Raw genomic sequence first — 25,735 nt, 5'->3', positions numbered from 1 at the left:
GGCGGCTTGTGTCAGTCGGCTCAATTAGACCCCCTGCGTTATTGCAAGGACAGAGGGCTTTCTGTATGTTGGGGTTTCTTGCCTTAGTGTACTGGAAGAACTGGATCACATGTGGGCTTGGAGAATGAGTGCAAATTTTTTTGTTTTGAGACAGAGTCTTGCTCTGGAGTGTGGTGGCACCAGCTCGGCTCACTGCAACCTCTACCTCCTGGGTTTAAGCGATTCTCCCGCCTCAGCCTCCCAAATTGGTGGGACTACAGGCATGTGCCACCACACTCAGCTAATTTTTGTAATTTGGTAGAGATGGGTTTTACCAGATTGGCCAGGCTGGTCTCGAACTCCTCATCTCAAGTGATCTACCTGCCTCCCAAAGTGCTGGGATTATAGGCGTGAGCCACCACACCCAGCCTGCGTACAAGGTTTTATTGAGTGAAAGTAGCTCTTGGCAGATGGGGAGTGGTTTTCCCTTTGAGTCCAGCCCCTCAGCAGCCTGGGCCCACCTCCAACCACTCTGGCCAAACTGCGTTGTTCCCCAGTTGATGGCCTGCCAGCGTCTGTCGGGGTACTCTTATACCAGTGCATTCCTATCAACATCCAGCTGCTTGTGTCTCTGCCTGTTTGGGTCTCAGGGTTTTTATAGGCACAGGATGGGGGCATGGCAGGCCAGGGTGGTCTTGGGAAATGCAACATTTAGGCAGGAGAACAGAAATGCCTGTCTTCAGGTAGGTCCGTGGGCACAGGCTCAGGGGTGGAGCTCTCGCCAGGGACCACACTCTTCCCTTCCCTGCACTTCCCTGCCCCCCTCTTGTATCACTGTTATATCACATAAAAATATTAGACTGGGGATTAAAGGAGGAATGCTTACTGAAATAGTCAAGGACTGACATTCATGCTTATGTGTGAGGAACCACCCTCCTGCCTCACCCTAACTACCTTTATTTATCATATTGCTTAGATGCAGTTATATGGAAAGAAACATAGCAACAAGATTTTTAAAGGTCACATGAAGATGGGATCAAGTGGCTAGAAAGCCACTTGAGGAATATTACTCTCCTTTTTCCTAAAGGGTTTGCATTAAATTAGAGAAAAAAAATTTTTTTTGAGACAGGGTCTCCCTCTGTCACCCAGGCTGGAGTACAGTGGCACAATCTCAGCTCCCTGCAGCCTTGACCACCCAGGCTCAAGTGATCCTCCCACCTCAGACTTCCAAGTAGCTAGGACCACAGGCACACGACGCCATGACTGGCCAATTTTTTGTATTTTCGGCATGTTGTCTAGGCTGGTCTTGGAACTCCTGAGATGCCTCGGCCTCCCAAAGTGCTAAGATTACAAGCATGAGCCACTGTGCCCGGCCAAGAGAAAAGAATTTTTTTGACCTTGGCTCATGTTTTATATCAAATGAATCAGAAGAATCAGATAGTGGATTAAAAAAAGTATTACTTTATGGTATTTCTTCTACTTATGATTGCACAAACACACACTAACTGTTTGCCAAAGCCCACAAAACAGAGCTGAAATGTATTTCTCAGTCCTGCTGCTGATGTGGTTATCTGAGGCAATCAAAAAAACAGCAAGAGGGGGACCAGGAAAGGTGGCTCACACCTGTAATCCCAGCACTTTGGGAGGCTGAGGTGGGAGGATCACTTGAGCCCAGGTGTTTAAGACCAGCCTACTCACTATGTTGAGACCAACGTAGTGAAACCCTGTCTCTACAAAAAATGGAAAAATTAGCCAGGCATGGTGGTGTATGCTTGTAGTCCCAGCTACTGGAGAGGCTGAAGTGGGAGGATCCCTTGAGCCTGAGAGGTTGAGGCTGCAGTGAACCGTGATTGTGCTACCGCATGCCAGCCTGGGCAACAGAGCAAAACCTAGTCTCAAAAACAAGATACAGAGCAAGCAGTAAGAGAAATAGTATGAAATATTGGGAAGAAAAAAAAAAAAGAAATATTGGGAAGGAAATGCCCAGCATTAATCAAATAGATATTCAAAAATAGGGTATGATGGATATTTACTGTACTGATGTTAATGGTAAAGCGATACCTTTTGGAAGCCACAACATCACTGTGGACCATGTTATTGTGGTTCTTCTCTATTTCCCACTTTGAATAGGCTTGTGCTCAAGTTGTTAATGTTAAGAGACTTGGATTTGCCAGTGCCTTCTCTGGCTCTCTGTGCTGTCAAGGCTGGGGTTGGGTGTAAATGCCGACTATATGTTTTTCAGTGATTTAATTAAAATCTTTTTATAATATTTGCTGGATTCCAACCTGGATAGGGTAGAATTAAGTGTTTTCAAAAGTTCCTGTCCTCAAGGAGTTTTTAATCTAGAATGGAAATCAGAAAGACTCACACAAAGATAACTAATAGTATGAGGAAGTAAGTGATAACATTAGAAAAATAGAAGTCCCTAAAGTAAGTGGTATCACTTTGGTTTCAGAGGGTGAAGAAGGCTTTGTGTGAGAAGAGGGGTTTGAGCTGAGCCTAGCAGGATGGTATTTCTGGAAGTGATGCAGAGACCAGTGTGGTTTCAGCAGATGATCCTCTGGGGGACTTGGGGAAATGAGGTTGGATTGGCGAGAGAGAGAGAGAGAGAGAGAGAGAGAGAGAGAGCTATGGAGTGCTTTAAGTTTAGGCCGAGAGGTTTGGATGTTAAACAATTAAGGACCTACTCCACCAAAATTGGAGTTTCCAAGACCAGCTTGGATTTCATGATATTTTCTCCTTTTCAATTAAGGTGATTTAAGTGTGACAATATTTAAAGTTTAACAAAGCTTACATACATACATTTAAAATTCAGGTAATATATATATATTTTTTCAGACTGTGTTCTAATTTGGTATTTGGAAATAGAATCACTTAGCCAGTCTCAAATATTTGCTAATTATCTGTGCTAGGCTCAGGATTGGACATTTATGGAATAGTTCAACAGTTATTTATTAGGTGCTTACTAGGGGCCAGGCTCTGTTCTAGGCACTTAGGGTACAGTGTAGAGCAAAAAGAAAAATACGTGCCACCATGGAACTTTTATTTTAGTGGGATATTAGTTTGCTAGGGCTGCCATAGCTGGGTGACTTAAACAACAGATACTTATTTTCCTACAGTTCTGGAGGTTGGAAGTCTATGATCAAGATGGTGTTGGCAGGGTTGTTTTTTTCTGGGGGGCTCTGCAGAAAGGATCTGTTCCAGACTTCCTCTTGTTGACTTGTTGATGGCCCTCTTCTCCCCTTGTCTTCACATTGTCTTCCCTCTGTCTGCATCCAGATTTTTTTTTTTTGTTTTTTTTTTTTTTTGAGACAGAGTCTCACTCCATCACCAAGCACCAGGCTGGAGTGCAGTGGCTCGACCTCGGCTCACTGCAACCTCTGCCTCCCGGGTTCAAGCAATTCTCCTGTCTCAGCCTCCCGAGTAGCTGGGACTACAGGTGCGCGCCACTACGCCCAGCTAATTTTTTTGTATTTTTAGTAGAGATGGGGTTTCGCCATGTTGGCCAGGATGATCTCGATCTCTTGACCTCGTGATCTGCCCGCCTTGGCCTCCCAAAGTGCTGGGATTACAGGCATGAGCAGATTTTCTGTTAAAAAAAATCAGTCATATTATATTAGGACCTACTCTAATGCCATCATTTGAACTTAATTACTTCTGTAAATACTGTCTCCAAATACAGTCACATTGGGCTGGGCGTGGTGGCTCATACCTGTAATCCCAGCAATTTGGGAGGCTTAGATGTGCAGATCACTTGAGTCCAGCAGTTCGAGACCAGCCTGAGCAACATGGCAAGACCTTGTCTCTACAAAAAATACAAAAGTTAGCCAAGCGTGGTAGTGTGTGCTTGTAGTCCCAGCTACTTGGGAGGCTGAGGTGGGAGGATTTCTTGAGCCCTGGAGGTTGAGACCAACTTGAGCAATGTGGCAAAACTCTGTCTCTATAAAAAATTAGCCAGGTGTGGTGGCATGTGCCTGTAGTGCCAGGTATCCAAGAGGCTGAGGTGGGAGGATCACCTGAGACTGGAAGGTCAAGGCTGCAGTGAGCTGTGATCACACCACTACACTCCAGCCTGGGTGATGGAGTGAGACCTTGTCTTAAGAAACAAGCAAACAAACACAACCCAAATGCAGTCACATTCTTGGATATGAAGGTTTAGGACTTCAACATGAATTGTGGCTAGGGACACAATTCCACCTGTAACAAGTGGAAATTGGTGATAGAGCAGTGAATAAACCCTAGAATTTGGGTGGTCTTGTTTGCAATGTGCAGGCATTGTAACCAGCATGCTCGTGTGCATCATTTCATTGAATGCTTGTATCCAACCTATGAGGTAGGTGTTGTTATCTCCACTTTACACTGAGGAAACTGAGGGCAGACCACATTCATTCACAGGGAGGTTTACTTTTGTGATAGTATGTTTAATGCCTTCATTGGATCAAAGCCTTGGAAATAGAAATTGAGCTACAGCTAAATGTGTAGGGTATATATTTGTGGCAAATTCCTATTCAGAACAGACCAAAGTCTGGATGGTAAAATAGAGCTGGGGGTGGGGAAGGTTTGTTTGTTTGTTTTACATTAGGTTCTAAGAATAAAACCAAAGATGGGAGTGTTGTTTTTTGTTTGTTTGTTTTTTTGAGACAGAGTCTTGCTCTGTCATCCAGACTGGAGTGCAGTGGTACAATCTCAGCTCACTGTAACCTCTACCTCCCGGGTTCAAGCTATTCTCCTGCCTCAGCCTCCCGAGTAGCTGGGACTACAGGTGTGCACCACCACGCCTGGATGATTTTTTGTATTTTTAGTAGAGATGGGGTTTTGCCATGTGGACCAGGCTGGTCTTCAACTCCTGACCTCAAGTCATCTGCCCGCCCTGGCCTCCCAAAGTGCTGAGATTACAGGCATGAGCCACACACTCGGCCAGGAGTAATCTTTACAATTAAGTATCTTTTTCTCTCTGTAGACAGTCCAGTATATTATATAATAACATTTATATATATAATACATTATTATACAAATTTATGATAATTCTAAATAATGTATCATCAATATATAATCATTTTACCTATATCCTACATTTTATATAGTACTGATGATTTCCTTTTGATTGTCTAGATTCCAACAAGTTTATAGGTCATTTTTGACCTGTCCCTTTTGATTTATCTCCAGACTAGCAAGCTGCCTGGGCACTCTTCCTGTGGGAGAAACCCTCTTTGCATCGTCGGCTTTGCTTTTGATTTATCCCTGCTGCTCCTCTGGTGGGCAGATTCAGATTCAGCAAACACGGAGGTCCTGCCCACCATGCAGCAGGTCCTTTTACATCAATCCATGTTTCTCAAAAATATGGAAAAGAAAAGGATAACATGATATGTGTTCTATGAACATACATTTGATTTCATTATTTTATGAAAGAAAGGCTATCTAAGCTAACTGGCGAATAATTTAAAACATAATTTAAAGATTAAAACGATGCAGGTATATATGCAAGAACTTTTTGCATGAACTTTTAAGATAAAACCTGTTTCAAAGAAGTTGCTTTTCTTTTTTAGTGTACCTTGAGTTCAGCACAGATGTGAATATCCCCTTCTTCCAGAAGGGTTCTTGGGAGAAAACATTTGAGAAGTTCTAAGCACTTTTTTTTTTTTTTTTTTTAATGAGATGGGTTCTAACTCTGTTGTTCAGGCTGGAGTGCAGTAGTGCAATCATAGCTCACTGCAGCCTTGACCTCCTGAACTCAAGTGATGCCCCTGCCTCAGGCTCTCGAGTAGCTGGGACTACAGGCATGCATCACCATGCCCGGCTTGAACACTTTTTCATCCAAGTTTCATAACAACCATGTGAGGTATATGATCCTCATTTAAGAGATCAGAAAACAGAAGCTGAGATAAATTATCTTGTCTTAATTAATAAAGTCAGCAAATAGCAGAGGCAGATGTGAAGTTTTTTGGCTCTAATTCCAGGGCATTTTCTATTGTGCTACAGCCACTCCTGGGATGAACAGGCTCAGTCCTCATGGGGCTGAGCAGGTCTTGCAGCTCTGCATTTCTGCAAGTACCACCCTCCTTCATTCAGAAATTCATGAACATACTTATACCTTTACTCAACAAATATTTATTGGGAGGTAAATTTGGGCCAGACTTTATTCCAGATCCTGATGACAAGAGGGTAGTGATGAAGGCATACCCTCATGGAGCCTACCTTCTAGTAGGAGAACATATATTCAACAAATAATTATCAAAACGTTTTTAAAGACTGTAATAAGTATTGTAAAGGAAAAATACAAGGTGCTAGAAGAGGAATAAAATGGGTGCATTCATCTAGACTGATGCTCGAGGCCTGTTTGAGAGAGTTGACCTTTGATACGAAGTTTCAAGCATGAGTTAACCGGGGGCAAACTTAATTGCACTTAAAATAGTTACAAATTATCATCCTACAAAACCCTTCACGACAATTCTGTCTATCTCCGTTAGACTTCTTCTCTGGTTTACAAGATCACATACTAACTCTCAGGTATCACGCTTATTCTTTTCTATTATATTGTTCCTAGTGTCCATCCATCCATCCATCCATTATCTATCTAATAAACTTTCCTTGAGCACCTAATATGAGCCTGGCACTGTTGTGCCTCAAGTTCTTTATTTTTTTTTCCTCTTTTTATTTTTTCTTTTTAGCTGCTCTCTTCTCCTTTTTTCTCTTTGGCTCCTTTTTTTCTTTTTCTTTTTGATCTACCCCTTTATATGATTCTCGAATCTCCTATTTTTGACACCCATCTTTGATATTATTCTCTTCCCAATTCTCTTCCATCTTCTCCATCTTGACTAAGACTCCAGCTACTTACTCTATTTTCAACAAATGGGTTCTTCACATTTTTATGAAACAAATATTTTTCTAATCAGGTTCAAGAAAATAGATACTTGTTTGTTTTTACTTTTAATTTCCTTTTCCATTTTATCGGCTGATTGTAGTTTCTGTCTCTTAATAAATAAATGCCACTAATGTGAAACAAACTTTTTGGGGGATATCCATCTATTTATCTCTATCATTTATCTGTATTTTGGATCAGTTCTTTCTTTTCATTATAAATGCCTGGAGGTAGACAGCTCTGTTTGTTTCACATAATGTAGCATCTGGTGCTAATGATAATTGCTTCCTAAACTTTTCACATGCTTTAAAAAGAGGTAGATCTTTTCTAGGCCTGCTAATATGCTTGTTGTACCTATGATATAAATGTACAAATAGATTCAGAAATGCACAGCTACAAGCTAACCTTCTTTCAGCTTCTTCCATAAAGTCCTCTTTGTCTTCTCTATCATAACCTGGACATGAGACACTCTGGTCAATGGTAATATAGCATATCATCAACTATTTAGGCAAACCTCAGGAAAAGTTCTATGCTTTCTTCTCTAGCTCCATACAAGTCAGTCAAATCTAAATCTTTGTAAAGTCTGAAGACCCAGAGTATACTACATGGTAAGTTCTACCTATCAAATGACAAGTAGAGGGGATGTCACCTTATAGTCATGATCAGAAAAAAATGAAAGATGTAAAGAAGAACCAAGAGGGACTTCTAGTGATGAAAAAATACAGTATCTGAAATGAAAATTTCACTAGATGGGATTAATAACAGATTAGGCAGTGCAGAAGAAAAGATTAGTGAATCTACAAATATAGCAACGTTATCTATGCAAGATGAGTCACAGAGAGAAACAAAAAACTAAAAACAAAATTAGTGAACAGAGAGCCAGTGATTTGTGGGATAATATCAAGCAATCTATCATACATAGAGAAAAGGAGAAGGGACAGAAAAAGTATTGGAAGAAATAATGGTTGAAATATTTAGAAACTGGATGAAAACTGTATTTGATAAATCTAAGAAGCTTAATGAATCAGGAGCTGAAAAACATTCATTTAAAAAAGTTAAGGTCTAGGCACAGTGGCATGCACTTTGGTCGTTGCAGGTACTCGAGAGGCTGGGGTGGAAAGATTATTTGAGCCTAGAGTTTGAGACCAGCTGAGGCAACATAACAAAACCCCATCTCCAAAACTAAAATGAAATAAAGAAACAAAGGCACATAATCAAGTTGTTGAAGATCACTGCTGCACAGAAAATCTTAAAGGCACGCAGAGAAGAATACACGTTATATACAGAACAGACATCAGAAGGATCACAGACTTCGCCTCCAACTTTGCAAGCCTGAAGACAATGAAATAACATCTTTAGAGTGCTCAAAGAAAAAAGGCAGCCTAGAATTCTATATTTAATGAAAACATCTTCAAAAACAAAGATGAAGTAAAGTTTATCAGACAAAACTTGAGGGAATTTGTTGTCGGCAGATATATACAACAAAAAATGTTTAAAGGAAATTATTGAGGCCAAAGCAAAATGATACCAGATGGAAACTTGAAATACACTATGCCAGAAGTGATAAATATGTGGGCAAATAGAGAAGACTTTGTGTTTTCGTTTTGAAATTTCTTGAAAAGTGAATTGACTGTATGAAACAAAAATAATAATGTGTTTTTGAGATATATGAAATGTGTATTAATAGAAGTAAAGTATTTGACAATAACTTGAAGGACAGGATAGGGAGAAATGGAAGTCTATATAGATGTCCTTAATTTATAATGGGGTTACGTCCTGATAAACCCGTCGGAAGTAGAAAATATCATAAGTCAAAACTGGTGTTTTATGGACACGATGGGATGCAAAACCACAAAACACAGTATCCAAAAAACACTGGCAGCACAGTACACTGTAGAGTGTCTGTTGTTTACCTTCGTGACTGCACGGCTGGCTAGGAGCTGTGGCTTACTGCCACTGCCCAGCCTTGTAAGAGTCTATCACACAGCATATCGCTAGCCAAGGAAAAGATCAAAATTTAAAATCTAAAGTATGATTTCTACTGAATGTGTGTTGCTCTCCCACCAACACAAAGTCAAACCATCATAAGTCGATAGCTATAAGAGTTTTACATTATATATGAAGTAGTATAATATTAGTTGAACATGTATTATGAGTTAGAAATGCAGATTATAAAATGTAGGAAAATTAGGAAAAATAAAGAGGTTTTATACATATGCATAAAAATATGTGTGTATATATACATATATATATCTCCAACAATAGAGATAAAATGAATATTAAAAAGCACGAATTAATTCAAAAGAAGCAGAAGAAAAGAAACAAACAATAACAAGGATGGATGAGTGTAATGGAAAACCAATAGCAAATAGTAGATTTAAATTCAGCCATATCGATAATTATGTGAAATGTAAGTGGTCTAAACACTCCAATTAAAAGTCAGAGATTGTCAGACTGGTTAAGGAAAGTGAGGTCCTGTCATGTGCTGTGTATAAGAAAATCACTTTAAATTTATGGAATGGAAAGTTAGAACTAAAAGGATGGAAAAGATGTACTATGCAAACATGAATTACAATAAAGCTAGACTGGCTATGTTAATATCAGACAGAGCAGAAGATATAAAAAGGAATATTACTAGGAATAAGGAAGGACTTTTCGTAATGATAAAGGCATCAATTCATCAGGGTGATATGACAATCCTAAATGTACTAGAGCTTCAAAATACATGTAGCAAAACCTGACAGAACTGAAAGGAAATTTTAAGAAAACCCACAATTATAGTTACAGATTTCAACACTCTTAGTAATCAATAAAGAAGACAGAAAATCAGCAAGGATATAGAAGACAGCACCAGTCAACTGGACCTAATTGGGCTCTGCTCAATGACAGCAGAATATACGTTCTTTTCAAGTTCACATGGAACATTAACCAAAAGAGACTATAGGTTAATCATAAACAAGTTCCAACAAGTTTAAAAGTATTGAAATCATAGAGTGTGTCCTCCACCCATACTGAAATTAAATTAGACATCAACAGCTATTTAGGAGATCTCCAAATATTTAGGAAGTAAATAATAGATGACTAAACAATACATGGGTCAGAAAAGAAATCACAAGAAAACTGAGAAAATATTTTGAACTGAATAAAAATGAAAACACGCATATCAAAATTGTGGGATGTAGCTACAGCAGTGTCTCCAGGGAAATGTATAATATTAGATGTTTATATTAGAAAAGAAGAGCCAGATGCAGTGGCTCGCGCCTGTAATCCCAGCACTTTGGGAGGCTGAGGCGGGCAGATCACGAGGTTAAGAGTTTGAGACCAGCCTGACCAACATGGTAAAACCCATCTCTACTAAAAATACAAAAATTAGCCAGGCGTGGTGGTGTGTGCCTGTAATCCCAGCTATTCAAGAGGCTGAGGCAGGAGAATCTTGAAACTGGAAGGCGGAGTTTGCACTGAACGGAGATCGTGCCACTGCACTCCAGACTGGGGGACAGGGTAAGACTCTGTCTCAAAAAAAAAAAAAAGGTCTAAATTAGCAATCTAAGATACTACTTTAAAGAATCAAGACACGGAGGAGGACAAATTAAACCCAAAGAAAATGGAAGGGGCAAAATAACAAAGACAAAAGCAGAAATCAATGAAATATAAAACAAAAATTATAGAGAAAATCAATGAAACCGAAAGCTGATTCTTGGAAAATTTCAACGAAGTTTATAAACTTCTAGCTAGATTTGTTAAGAAAAAAGGGAGAAGACACATACTATCATACTAGAAATGAGAGTAGGACAGATGCTACAGACATCACAAGGAAAATACATGAATATGATGGATAACTTTATGTCAATAAATTCAACAGCTTAGATGAATGGACAATTCCTTAGAAAATACAACATACCGTATGTGACTGAAGAAGTAGAATAGCCCTATATTTAGTAAAGAAATTAAGTGTGTAGTTTAAAAACCTCCCACAGAAAAACCTTGAGGCCCAGATGGCTTCAGTTGTGAATTCTATCAAGCATTTAAGAAAGAAATATACCAATGTTTTACAAACTCTTAGAAACTAAGAGGATGAAATACTTCCCAATTCATCTTATGAGGCCAGCATCATCTTGGTACAAAATCTGACAGATATTGCAAGGAGAAAAAAGAGAAAAACGGCAACTAGAAACTAATGTCCTTCATAAACATAGATACAAAAATCCTTCCAGCACTTTGGAGGTCGCGGTGTGTGGATCACACCGTCAGCAGTTCAAGACCAGCCTGGCCAATATGGTGAAACCCCATCTCTACTAAAAACACAAAAATTAGCTGGGCGTGGTGGTGCACAACTGTAGTCCCAGCTACTCGGGAGGCTGAGGCAGAAGAATCGCTTCAACCTGGGAGGAGGAGGTTGCAGTGAGCTGAGATCGCACCACTGTACTCCAGCCTGGGTGACAGAGCAAGACTCCGGCCACACACATACAAAAATAATTTGAAAAAAATAATTCTTAGCAAAATACTAGCAAATGGAGTGCAACAATTTCTTAAAGAAATAATATGTCATGGCCAAATGGGGGTTACTGCAGGAATGTATGAGCAGCTAGAGGAAGACCATCGAGGGTGGGGGTATATGACAATGGGAAGTACAAATAAAAATAAAAAGAAGCATCTTTGACTCCAATAGTCTTGATTTCTATTTTGACTGTGACCAACATTACTGAGCATTTACCACATTCCAGGAAGCATGTTCAGAGTGTTGTGTGGATTCTTCTGTTTAGTCTTTATTAGAATCCCCTAAGGTAGGTACTGTTGTTGTGGGCGTTTTATAGATGAGTAAATTAAGGCACAGATAAATTTGAAAACCTGTCTGCAGTCCCCTGGCTGTTAAGATTTGGACCAATGCTAGTCTGACTTCAGACCCTGTAACTCTTTATTAATGCACCTCTTTGCACAGAACTGCTCATTTTCTTTGCTTTGGCCTAGCAAGTCTTATTTATTTATTTATTTATTTATTTTTTATTCCATTTTAGGTTTTGGGGTACATGTGAAGAACATGCAGATTGTTGCATAGGTACACACATGGCAGTGTGATTTGCTGCCTTCCTCCCCATCACCTATATCTGGCATTTCTCCCCATGCTATCTCTCCCCAACTCCCCACCCCACGCTGTCCCTCCCCTACTTCCCCCGACAGACCCCAGTATGTGATGCTCCCCTCCCTGTGTCCATGTGATCTCATTGTTCAACACCCACCTATGAGTGAGAACATGCGGTGTTTCTCTGTTCTTGTGTCAGTTTGCTGAGAATGATGGTTTCCAAATTCATCCATGTTCCTACAAAGGACATGAACTCATTGTTTTTGATGGCTGCATAGTATTCCATGGTGTATATCTGCCACATTTTCCTTGTCTAGTCTATCACTGATGGGCAGTTGGGTTGGTTCCAGGTCTTTGCTATTGTAAACTGTGCTGCTATGAACATTCGTGTGCATGTGTCCTTATAGTAGAACGACTTATAATCCTTTGGATATATACCCAGTAATGGGATTGCTGGGTCAAATGGAATTTCTATTTCTAGGTCCTTGAGGAATCGCCACACTGTCTTCCACAATGGTTGAACTAATTTACATTCCCACCAATAGTGTAAAAGTGTTCCTATTTCTCCACATCCTCTCCAGCATCTGTTGTCTCCAGATTTTTTAATGATTGCCATTCTAACTGACATGAGATGGTATCTCAATGTAGTTTTGATTTGCATTTCTCTAATGACCAGTGATGATGAGCATTTTTTCATATGTTTGTTGGCCTCATGTATGTCTTCTTTTGTAAAGTGTCTGTTCATATCCTTTGCCTACTTTTGAATGGGCTTGTTTTTTTCTTGTAAATCTGTTTTAGTTCTTTGTAAATTCTGGGTATCAGCCCTTTGTCAGATGGGTAAGCTACAAAAATTTTTTCCCGTTCTGTTGGTTGCCGATTCACTCTAATGACTGTTTCTTTTGCTGTGCAGAAGCTGTGGAGTTTGATTAGGTCCCATTTGTCTATTTTGACTTTTGTTGCCAATGCTTTTGGTGTTTTGGTCATGAAGTCCTTGCCTATGCCTATGTCCTGAATGGTTTTGCCTAGATTTTCTTCTATGGCTTTTATGGTGTTAGGTCTTATGTTTAAGTCTTTAATCCGTCTGGAGTTAATTTTAGTGTAAGGTGTCAGGAAGGGGTCCAGTTTCTGATTTCTGCATATGGCTAGCCAGTTTTCCCAACACCATTTATTAAACAGGGACTCCTTTCCCATTGCTTTTGTCAGGTTTGTCAAAGATCAGATGGTTGTAGATGTGTTGTGTTGCCTCTGAGGCCTCTGTTTTGTTCCATTGGTGTATATTTCTGTTTTGGTACCAGTACCATGCTGTTTTGATTACTGTAGCCTTGTAGTATAGTGTGAAGTCTGGTAGTGTGATGCCTCCCACTTTGTTCTTTTTGTGGCTATGTGGGCTCTCTTTTGGTTCCATATGAAGTTTAAGGTGATTTTTTCCAGTTCTGTGAAGAAGGTCATTGGTAGCTTGATGGGGATAGCATCGAATCTGTAAATTACTTTGGGCAGTATGGCCATTTTCACGATATTGATTCTTCTTAACCATGAACATGGAATGTTTCTCCATCTGTTTGTGTCCTCTCTTATTCATTGAGCAGTGGTTTGTAGTTCTCCTTGAAGAGGTCCTTTACGTTCCTTGTTAGTTGTATTCCTAGGTGTTTTATTATTTTGTAGCAATTATGAATGGTAGTTTGTTCTTGATTTGGCTCTCTTTAAGTCTATTGGTATATAGGAATGCTTGTGATTTTTGCACATTGATTTTGTATCCTGAGACTTTGCTGAAGTTGCTTATCAGTTTCAGGAGATTTTGGGCTGAAACGATGGAGTCTTCTAGATATACAATCATGTCGTCTGCAAATAGAGACAATTTAACTTCCTCCTTTCCTATTTGAATATGCTTTATTTCTTTTTCTTGCCTGATTGCTTTGGCTAGAACTTCCAATACTATATTGAATAGGAGTGGTGAGAGAAGGCATCCTTGTCTAGTGCCAGATTTCAAAGGGAATGCTTCCAGCTTTTGCCCATTCAGTATGATATTGGCTGTTGGTTTGTCGTAAATAGCTTTTATTATTTTGAGATACGTTCCATTGATACCTAGTTTATTGAGAGTTTTTAGCATAAAGGGCTGGTGAATTTTGTCAAAGGCCTTCTCTGCATCAATTGAGATAATCATGTGGTTTTTGTCTTTGGTTCTGTTTATGTGGTGAATTATGTTTATAGACTTGCGTATGTTGAACCAGCCTTGCATCCCCTGGATGAAGCCTACTTGATCATGGTGAATAAGTTTTTGATGTGCTGTTGCAATTGGTTTGCCAGTATTTTATTGAAGATTTTTGCATCTATGTTCATCATGGTTATTGGCCTGAAGTTTTCTTTTCTTGCTGAGTCTCTGCCGGGTTTTGGTATCAGGATGATGTTGGTCTCATAAAATGATTTGGGAAGGATTCCATCTCTTTGGATTGTTTGGAATAGTTTCAGAAGGAATGGTACCAGCTCCTCTTTGTATGTCTGGTAGAATTCGGCTGTGAACCCATCTGGACCTGGGTTTTTTTTGTGTGGTAGGCTCTTAATTGCTGCCTCAACTTTAGACCTCGTTATTGGTCTATTCAGGGTTTCAACTTCTTCCTGGTTTAAGCTTGGGAGGATGCAAGTGTCCAGGAATTTATCCATTTCTTCCAGGTTTACTAGTTTATGTGCATAGAATTGTTTGTAATAATCTCTGATGATGGTTTGAATTTCTGTGGAATCTGTGGTGATATCACCTTTATCATTTTTTATTGCATCTATTTGATTATTCTCTCTTTTCTTTTTTATTAATCTGGCTAGTGGTCTATTTTGTTGATCTTTTCAAAAAACCAGCTCCTGGATTTATTGATTTTTTGAAGGGTTTTTTTGTGTCTCTATCTCCTTCAGTTCTGCTCTGATCTTAGTTATTTCTTGTCTTCTGCTAGGTTTTGAGTTTTTTTGATCTTGCTCCTTTAGCTCTTTCAATTTTGATGATAGGGTGTCGATTTTAGATCTCTCCTTGCTTCTCATGTGGGCTTTTATTGCTATATATTTTCCTCTACAGACTGCTTTAAATGTGTCCCAGAGATTCTAGTATGTTTCTAGAACATTCTTCGTTCTCGTTGGTTTTGAAGAACATCTTTATTTCTGCCTTCATTTCATTGTTTATCCAGTCAACATTCAAGAACCAGTTGTTCAGTTTCCATGAAGCTGTGCGGTTCTGAGTTAGTTTCTGAATTCTGAGTTCTAACTTGATTGCACTGTGGTCTGAGAGACTGTTTGTTATGATTTCTGTTCTTTTGCATTTGCTGAGGAGTGATTTATTTCCAATTATGTGGTCAATTTTAGAGTAGGTGTGATGTGGTGCTGAGAAGAATGTATATTCTGTGGATTTGGGGTGGAGAGTTCTGTAAATGTCTATTAGGTTTGCTTGTTCCAGGTCTGAGTTCAAGTCCTGGATATCCTTGTTAATTTTCTGTCTTGTTTATCTGTCTAATATTGACAATAGGGTGTTAAAGTCTCCCACTATTATTGTGCAGGAGTCTAAGTCTCTTTGTAAGTCATTAATAACTTGCCTTATGTATCTGGGTGCTCCTGTATTGGGTGCATATATATTTAGGATCGTTAGCTCTTCTTGTTGCATTGATCCTTTTACCATTATGTAATGTCCTTCTTTGTCTCTTTTGATCTTTGTTGGTTTAAAGTCTATTTTACTGGCCAAGTGCGGTGGCTCACGCCTATAATCCCAGTACTTTGGGAGGCCGAGACGGGTGGATCACAAGGTCAAGAGATCGAGACCATTCTGGTCAACATGATGAAACCCCGTCTCTACTAAAAATACAAAAATTAACTGGGCATGGTGGCGCACGCCTATAGTCCCAGCTACTCGGGAGGCTGAGGCAGGAGAATTGCTTGAACCCAGGAGACGGAGGTTGCGGTGAGCCAAGATCACGCCATTGCACTCCAGCCTGGGCAACAAGAATGAAACCCCGTCTCAAAAAAATAAAAATAAAAAATAAAAAAATAATGTCTATTTTATCAGAGATGAGAATTGCAACTCCTGCTTCTTTTTGCTCTCCATTTGCTTGGTAAATCTTCCTCCATCCCTTTATTTTGAGCCTTTGTGTATCCTTGCATGTGAGATGGGTTTCCTGGATGTGGCACACCAATGGGTTTTGGCTTTTTATCCAATTTGCCAGTCTGTGTCTTTTGATTGGGGCATTTAGCCCATTTACATTTAGGGTTAATATTGTTATGTGTGAATCTGATGCTGCCATTTTGATGCTAGCTGGTTGTTTTGCATGTTAGTTGATGCAGTTTCTTCATTGTGTTGATGCTCTTTACCATTTGGTATGTTTTTGGAGTGGCTGGAACTGGTTGTTCCATTCTATGTTTAGTGCCTCTTTCAGGAGCTCTTGTAAAGCAGGCCTAGTGGTGATGAAATCTCTAAGTACTTGCTTGTTCGTAAAGGATTTTATTTTTCCTTCACTTATGAAGCTTAGTTTGGCTGAATATGAAATTCTGGGTTGAAAGTTCTTTTCTTTAAGGATGTTGAATATTGGCCCCCACTCTCTTCTGGCTTGTAGGTTTCTGCTGAGAGATCTGCTGTGAGTCTGATGGGCTTCCCTTTGTGGGTAACCTGACCTTTCTCTCTGGCTGCCCTTAGCATTTTCTCCTTAATTTCAACCCTGGTAAATCTGACAATTATGTGCCTTGGGGTTGCTCTTCTTGAGGAATATCTTTGTGGTGTTCTCTGTATTTCCTGGACTTGAATATTGGCCTGCCTTAGCAAGGCTTATTTCATCAATCTGAAACACTTATCCACTTTTTGGGTCCATAATTAAGAACTGACCTCTGAGTTAAGATGCTAGCTACTTTCAAATGCAGAATATTTCCAAAATAAAAGTATGTGTCTTAAATTGCAAAAGTCACAATACCACAGTGGGAGATGTGTTCTGTTATCCCCTCCTCGATTTTGATGTGGTTACAAACATTGTGGTGTCCAAGAAGAGGAAAAAAATCCTTTCCCCAGCTATGTGTAGAACAAAATGCTTTTCCTTTCCAGTATGTGTAGACCTAGATTTCAGTGCTGGCACAGTGGCTTGATGGCACATAGACCTGGGCAAGTTCTTTCAGTCCTGTGAGCTTCATTCCCCGTTTGTAAGATGGAATGTTCTGCCTTCCACACAGGATAGTGTGAGGATTAGAAAGCTACGTGGACATACTCCACTGTTCTTTTCCTCCCTCTGCTTTTGCCTGGCTTTTCCTCCTCAATGCTGTTTCGCCAAAGTCTCAGAAGTTTGAATCTCTCAAGAAAAGTGTTTATCAAATTTTAATTTTCTTTTTCTATATTCACCTTATCTTATATAATTGCAAACTTTTTTTGACCGTTGTCCACTGTAAGAAATATGCTTTACATCATAAACCAGTATATACATAATACACAAATGTATGTATAATGAATATAATCAACCAATTTACGGTACACATTGGAAAAGTTATGATTTTGAAAGTGTAACTATGCTGGGCTAATAAGAATAAAGCAGGCTATTCTGGGCAAATTGGGCCACGTGTCCCCAAATCACTTTACCTTATGTATTTGGATGCACTCTCTTATCTTATATTCTAGCTAATTTTAAAAAATGCTTTTCAGGACCTATTACATTAATTTTGTAACCTACTAATGAGTCTAAACCAAGCATTTCTGATTACCTCTAGAGAATAACTTGTCTGACTACTCCAGTATTCTTGGAGTATTCAGACATGCTGGAGATGAACACACACACATGTGGAGAATTTCTGGAGAATTCAGCTGCTCAGAACAAGGTGCATATTCCAGTTGCCAGAATGACACTCATTCTAACTTCTTTCATTTATTCTCTAGCCATTCTTTCATTCACTCATTTGTCAAATGCTTTGAGTGCATTCTGTATTACTGAGTGCTGGGAGTTATCAGACACTGGGTGCTGGGACATGGTTTCTGCCCTGGAGGAATTCCTGTAGTCTAGTGGAGCTGACACAAAAATAATCACAGGACAGGGAGATGAGTGACACCTTAGAGGTGAACAAAAGGCCCTAGGAACATGGAGGAAAGATCCAGCAGCTGTGGCAGGGAGAGGGAGTGGGTTCTGAGAAATAGAGTTAACATTGAAATTGATGAAGTTCTTGAGCAAGATGTGGATGCACTCAGGGAGTCAGAGGAGCGACTCAAACCGGCCACCACGCTGCTCAAGGCAGCTCACAAGCAGGTGTGCACAATATTTTACTATCAGAGTTAGTATGTATGTGTATCTGTTTCTGTTGTTTTTCTCAAACTTAGTTTAAACTTCATGAGCACACACTTATGTCACTTCATGACACCCCTGCTATGTCTGTCTCCCCAACCTAGTTTTTTAACCTACAACAAATGGGTGTGGGTTCCCTCTTCTCCTTTCTTCTGTCATCCGACTTACCCACCTTTCTTTTTCTTCACAGCGCTTTTCATTTTCTAAGTATACTATATACTTTACTTATCTATGATGTCGACTATCTGTTTCTTCCTAGAATGTAAGCTCAAGGAGATGACTGGTCTGTTTTTTGTTTGTTTTTGTTTTTTCTTTTTCTACTGGGTGCCTAGTACATATATGGTAGGTTCCTGATAAATACTGGGAATGCTTTGAAAGGGTTAGCAAATTTCTGTATCCAGGACATAGTTACTATCCTCTTATGTTGGAAGGAAAGTGTAAAGAAAAATAAAGGCCTACAAAGGATCATTTATGAAAGCATCCTTTTCCTCTGCCCGCTTCAACAGTACTCACTGGTCATCTGCTCCGGGTTAGCCTTGCTCTGGGATTTCGAGAAGAGCAAAACAGATCCCATCCTCTTTTCATGGAAGTCTCCTGCCAGAGTGGAAGCAGATGTTAATGAACTATATTATTGAAAATTTGGGATAACTGCTAAGAAAAACAAGTGGAGTATTTTATGCTTTTGTTATGAAAGCATGAAATAGCAGCACATGACTTGGCCTGGGAAGTCAGGGAAGTTATTTTTAAGCTGAGTGGAAGTCAGCTCAATGAAAGAAAGGAGTGAGAGAGAGAGCATTCAGGCAGAAGAAACAGAATGACAAAGGTCATGGCGTGGGAGAGAGAATGGCTGAGTGTCCCAGGTGTGGTGGGAGCCAGGGTGAGGGAGGAGGGGCCCAGCATCATAAAGGAGGTAGGTCGGGCAGACAGCACAGTGGGGCACATGCACCAAGGGGTTGGCCCTTTAGCCAGAGAGCAAGGAGGAGCCATGGGCAGGTTGTGAGCTGGTGAGTGAAGATAGTTTTGGTTAAAGCATGGACAGTGAATTGGAGAGGATGGCAGAGAATATAGGGAAGCAGGGTAGGATATAGGGAAGCCGTGGTCAAAGCATTTAGTGTGATAGTTGGAGTGGAAATGAAGAGAAATTAGCAGATTAGAGAAATATTTAGGAGATGGAATTGAAGTTAATGTCTGTCCTGATTTCCAAAAAAAGGGTGGCAGCTTGTCTGTATAAGGTTTTGAATGTGTCTATAAACCAGAATGTAAATAAAGCAGCATCTTGAATTGTTTGTCCTTATTCTCTGTGATATGTACAAACATATTAGTAAAGAAATAAGCCCAATCTGCAGTAAATCTAGTAGCCTGCCTCTGGTTGGTGGGCGTTCTGGGAAGGAAAATGATAAAATATTATTGGGAAGACCTATTGTAACTGAGGGAGGAGAGAGGTAATAAAAGGGGTGTGTGTGTGTGCACACTCTTGTATGGAAACATAGAACCCTGCCTCACCTCTTTTACACCCTTTCTTCTAGACCTGCTTCTTTTTTTCCACATATACCTTTCAGCCTATACATGTTAAAATCAGTGGTTCTTTATTTTTGTATTTTTAAATTTATTTGTTTGGTTTATTTTTATTTTTATTTATCCTTGCCAGCAGGAAGTCAAAAATCAGTGGTTCGTAATGTTCCTTGGTCCCTATCCTGAGAATAACGCACAACCAATAAGCACAGAACATTTTACACCACGTATCAGGGGCCTTGGGAACACAGATTGAGAATCTCGGGAGAGCAGAGTTTATAAAGAAGCAATTCATAGACAAAAAATGCATTTAGTCAATAAATGTGTGAAAAGCTGGTCTAGTGCATTAACAACAACAAAAAAGCCAACAGAACCAATCATGAGATAACATTTTTCATCTCTCAGAAGGGCAAAGTTTCAAAGGCTTGATACTACCCACCTTTGGCCATTGTGGGTGGATTGTGCAGTCTTGTGTAACCCTGGGCGAACATAAAATGGAACAACTTTTTAGAGAGCAATTAGGCAGTAGCTTTCAAAATTTTAAATGCATAGGTTCTTTAACCTACTAATTCAAAGTCTAAGAGACTGTCCTTTAGGAACACAAACATACATATGAAATAGTCAAGGATGTTCATTGCAGCAACAACTGGAAAATTAGGAACTGATTGAATGACCACCAACAAAGAAATGGTTCAATTAATTTTTAAACATACCCATCCCATACAGTGGAATGCTGTGTAGTCAAAAATAATGAGATCTGTCTGTACTGATAATTAAGTGAAAAAGGCAAGTTGCAGACCAACATATGTGGCACAATGTATTTTCTTTCTTTTTTTTTTTTGAGAGGGAGTTTTGCTCTTGTTGCCCAAGCTGGAGTGCAGTGGTGTGATCTCAGCTCATGGCAACCCCCGCCTCCCAGGTTCAAGCAGTCCTGCCTCAGCTTCCTAAGTAGCTGGGATTACAGGCATATGCCACCATGCCCGGCTAATTTTTGTATTTTTGATAGAGACGGGGTTTCTCTATGTTGGTCAGTCTGGTCTCGAACTTCCGACCTCAGGTGATCCACCCACCTTGGCCTCCCAAAGTGCTGGGATTACAGATGTGAGCCACCATGCCTGGCCGACACAATTCATTTTCTATTAGAGAACTCACAAAACATTATTTGTGTTGGACATAAATGCTTTTGCAAATATTTGTATATGCTTAGATAAGATAAACATAGATTTCCCTGAAACTCATAATAGGGATTAACTCTGGGGAGTAGGATTTGGTTGAGGGGATTGAAATATTTTCCTTTTAATTTTATGTACTTCTATACAGTTTGAACTGATTTTAACAGGCTTTACTGCGTAACCTTTTTTCTTAAAACATAAAGATAATATAGGAGTTTCTGATCTTGAGATTCTTTTCTGAAACAACACTGTTTTAAAATTTGAGCTGGGGGAAGAGGCAAACTGTGAGATGTGCCTCAATCTCCTCCCCTGATTAAAATAGTTCAGTGACATCCCAGTGTCTTGGGGATCAAGTCCAAACTCCTGAATGTGGCACTGCAGGTTTTCTTGATCTGGCAATGTGTCTACTTCTCCAGTATCTTCTGCAACTCTCCAACCCATAGACTCTGTTCTCACTGGAACTCACTAGGATGTGGGGTTTCGCAGGTGCTCTGTCACCCAGGCTGGAGTGCAGTAGCACGATATTGGCTCACTGCCACCTCCTCTGCCTGGGTTCAAGTGATTCTCGTGCCTCAGGCTCCTGAGTAGCTGAGACTACAGGTGTGTGCTACTAGACCCAGCTAATTTTTTAGTAGAGACAGGGTTTTGCCATGTTGGCCAGGCTAGTCTCAATCTCCTAGCCTTAAGTGATACATCCACCTCAGCCTCCCAAAGTGCTGGGATTACAGGTGTGAGCCACCGCGCCCGGCCGGGATTCTCCCTGACTTCTGACATGCTTTAGCTTTACACAGGATGCTCATGGCCTGTAGTAGCATCCTCAGCTGCCAAGATTCAGTGTAAGTGTCACCTTATCCAGAAGATCTGGCCCACATGCCTTCTTTACCCATCTGGGTCCAGAGCTGCTCCTAAATGCTCCCAGGTACCCCAGGTGTACCTCCTGTGTTATATCACTTGTGCCCTCCTGGGTTTTGGTCTCCTGTTGCTCCTTAGGTGACGGCACCCTGAAGGCAGAGGCTGTGCTTTGTGTAGCTGTGTCCTTATTGCATGCATGGCTCACTGCCTGGCCCCAGGAGGCCCTCCCTCAGAAAGCATGCACTCCCGAAATATCCTTCACGGGATCCACTCATTGGCAGCCTCAAAGAAGTAAGAGAGACTGAATTTTAAAAGTCCTTGCAAAGGCCAAGCACGGTGGCTCACGCATGTAATCTCAGCACTTTGGGAGGCTGAGGTGGGCGGATCACGAGGTCAGGAGATCAAGACCATCCTGGCTAACACAGTGAAACCTTGTCTCTACTAAAAATGCAAAAAATTAGCCGGGCGTGGTGGCATGCACCTGTAGTCCCAGCTACTCAGGAGGCTGAGGCAGGAGAATCACTTGAACCCAGGAGGCAGAGGTTGCAGTAAACTGAGATCGTGTTACTGCACTCCAGCCTGGGTGATAGAGCAAGCCTCCTTCTCAAAGAAAAAACCACAAAAAACAGTCCTTGCAAATGACTTACTTACAAAGAGCCTAAATTAAAATTTAGAATCACAAAACACCGCATTTTAGGACCTGGAAAGGATTCAGGAGTTATCTAGGAGGGAAGTTGTTTTCAGTCAAGAGTTGGTGGACTAGTACAAGTCTGAGACAGTTTTCACACTCTAGGGCAAAATGAGAAAAACATGAGCAATGGAGCAGACCAGAAACTCAGGTTAAATGCATTAGGTTTAGTGATACTTTCTTATTCAGAGATTATGTTGCCCTCCTCCTATTGAAAGGTTATTTATGAATGATATGCTAGTAGGTGGTGCTGTTTTGTTTTTATTGCCTTGGTAACCCGTGCATTAGTTGTTATTTCCTTCTTGATTTTTTTTTTTTTAGTTTAATTGGTCTATTAAATCTAAAAGTCTGGAAACCCTAGCTCTTGTGTCTTTCCCCTCAGAACTGAGATCCAGAGAGATGATGACTTTGCCCATAAACCAAACAAAGAAATACCTGTTTCAGTCCTGGGTCCTTCTGCTGTGGTGTGTAGTGCAGTTGTGTACTTTAAACAATATTGTCTGTATTTGGTGTGATTGGTTTTCTGTTCAGCATTTTAAATTCAGAAATGAACCAGTCAGTTAACATATTTGTTGTATTGCATTTGGAAACAGGCCTTCTCTCTCAGAAACGTCTATAACCATATGGTATTACTGTCTGTCAGTATTTGGTGAGGTTTTAAGACATGTCAGAGTCCTGAAGTTATATATTAAATATATGTAATGTTATTATTGACTTCGATATGAAAATAAAGACTGTTCTCTTTTAATTTTTGAATGCTAAGTTTGAAGATGCTGTAAGCACCTTAAAAAAAGAATTTAAATGACTGAATTTGGCTGTTGCTGTAATTCTGCTTTTTAACATCTGAATACTGTTCAACTAAGAAATTCCACTTCTAAGAGCTTATCATAAGAAAATAATGAGAGATACATTGTGCAGAGATGTATGCATAAAGATGTTCCTTTTAGCATTTGTGTTAAAGATCAGGAATATCATAAATGCCCAATAATAGGAAATTGGTTAAACACATTTTGTTGTAGTCATGCAATGAAAAGTACTTTCGTTACTAATAATGGCTGTATAGTGGCCCCTTGAACAACATGGGTTTGAACTCTGCAGGCCCTTCCACCTCTGTTACCCTTGAGGCAGCAAGGCCAACCCCACCTCTTCCTTTTCCTCTGCCTGTTCAATGTCAAGACTATGAATATGAGAAGATAAATACTTTTTTTTTTTTTTTGAGACAAAGTCTCACTCTGTCACCCAGGCTGGAGTGCAATGGCATGGTCTTGGCTCACTGCAACCTCTGCCTCCCAGGTTCGTGATTCTTCTGCCTCAGCTTCCCAAGTAGCTGAGATTACAGATGCGTGCCACCATGCCTGACTAATTTTTGTATTTTTAGTAGAGACGGGGTTTTGCCATGTTGGCCAGGCTGGTCTTGAACTCCTGACCTTGTGATCCATCCGCCTCAACCTCTCAAAGTGTAACTCCCAAAGTGCTGGGATTACAGGCATGAGCCACTGCACTCGGCTGAAGATGAAGACTTTTATGTTGATCCATTGCTACTTAACTAATGGTAAATATATATTCTGTTCTTTATGATTTTCTTTTCTCTAGCTTACTTTATTGTAAGAATACAACATGTAATACTTTTAACATACTAAATATGTATTAATTGATAGTTTAACTGTAAGGCTTCTGTTCAGCAGTAGGCTGGCAGTACTTAAGTTTTTGGGAAATTGAAAGTTATCTGCAGAATTTTAACTGTGGGATTTGTGGGAAATAGACACCTTTAACCCCTGTGCTATTCAAGGGTCAACTGCATTTTCATCTTTTATGTTCTTGTCTAAATTTTCTGGTTTTATCTACCGAAATTATATTGTACTTATATAACCAAAAAGTGATAAAATTTGACTAGCTCAATGCTTTGTACAGAATAATGTTCCTTGTTTTTCATTTGCTTTTTTTCAACTTGACATTGTTGATTAATATAATTTGACAGCCAAAGTTCAGTATATGCAGACTCTTAAGTTTTAATTTTTCAGTTTCACCTTTTACATCTTCCATTTTTATGTAGTTTTTCTTTTTAATACCTGAGACTGAACTACTGTAAATCAGCACATAGTCCAATGGGAAGCTGTCATTTTCACTTCCAGCCCTATGCTCTCATGCAGGTTCTTATTGGAGGTTCTAATTAAGTATCAATAGGGACAAGCAGCATAAACTCAAAGATCTAGAAGACATTCGGAGAAGTAATTGTCTAAATATTTCTTTTTTTTTCCTCTAGACCCAACAGCATCTTCGCTCAGAGTAGGAGTATTGGCCACGGGATTTTCTAGGCTTGCAGCCAGCCCATTGGCCTAAAAATGAGAAAGAATAGCATCCTTAGTGTTTCCAGCCCCAAAGTAGTTTCCTTGAAAAAGGAAGATAGTAGGAGCCTGATTATATCGTGGTTGTGTATGCCTGTGTATGTGCCCACTTGTGTGTGTGCCAGAGAGGGAGGGAAGGTGAGCTGGAATGGGTGAAGGGGTTTCTGGTATCTTTGGCACTAGGTTAGTTTGCCCTTTTATAGCTCACAATCTCCAATCAGTCTTCCTAGGAGCTATCCTACTTTTAAATAAAGAATTATGCCTGTAATCCCAGCACTTTGGGAGGCGGAGGTGGATGGATCACCTGAGTTCAAAAGTTCGAGACCAGCCTGGACAACATGGCAGAACCTCATCTCTACTAAAAATACAAAAATTAGGCCAGGTGTGGTGGCTCATGCCTGTAATCCCAGCACTTTGGGAGGCCAAGGTGGGCAGATCACCTGAGGTCAGGAGTTCAAGACCAGCCTGGCCAACATGGTGATACCCTGTCTCTATGAAAAAAAAAAATTAGCTGGGTGTGGTGGCACATACCTGTAATCTCAGCTACGCAGGAGGCTGAGGCAGGAGACTTGCTTGAACCTGGGAGGCAGAGGTTGCAGTAAGCCAAGATCTCGCCACTGCACTCCAACCTGGGCAAGAGTAAGACTCCATCTCAAAAAACAAACAAACAAACCAAAACCCCACAAAAATTAGCCAGGCATGTAGTAGGCGCCTGTAATCCCAGCTACTTGAGAGACGTAGGCAGGAGAATCACTTGAACTCAGGAGGCGGAGGTTGCAGTGAGCTGAGATCACACCACTGCACTCCAGCCTGGGCGGCAGAGTGAGACTCTGTCTCAAAAAAAAAATTAATTACTTGTTCTACATCTGATTCTCTAGATTGGAAAAGACACAAGGGCAGAACCATGTCTTTTCCTCTCCCCCACTATTTCTCAGGGCCTTTTTGTATATGCTGTGAAGGTTTCATAAAT

General features: G+C 40.2%; 1 protein-coding gene across 1 annotated transcript in view; it reads left to right on the top strand.

Annotated features, from left to right (window-relative positions):
- Positions 1 to 25,735, top strand: part of LOC105732678 (putative uncharacterized protein FLJ13197) — a 65,630-nt gene that overhangs the window by 13,202 nt on the left and 26,693 nt on the right. The window lies entirely within an intron of this gene.

Source organism: Aotus nancymaae, unplaced genomic scaffold (assembly GCF_030222135.1).
Source record: "Aotus nancymaae isolate 86718 unplaced genomic scaffold, 86718_ANA_hifiasm-v0.15.2.pri h1tg000006l, whole genome shotgun sequence".
NCBI classification, from domain to species: domain Eukaryota; kingdom Metazoa; phylum Chordata; class Mammalia; order Primates; family Aotidae; genus Aotus; species Aotus nancymaae.
This window is presented reverse-complemented; position numbering and strand designations above follow the sequence as displayed.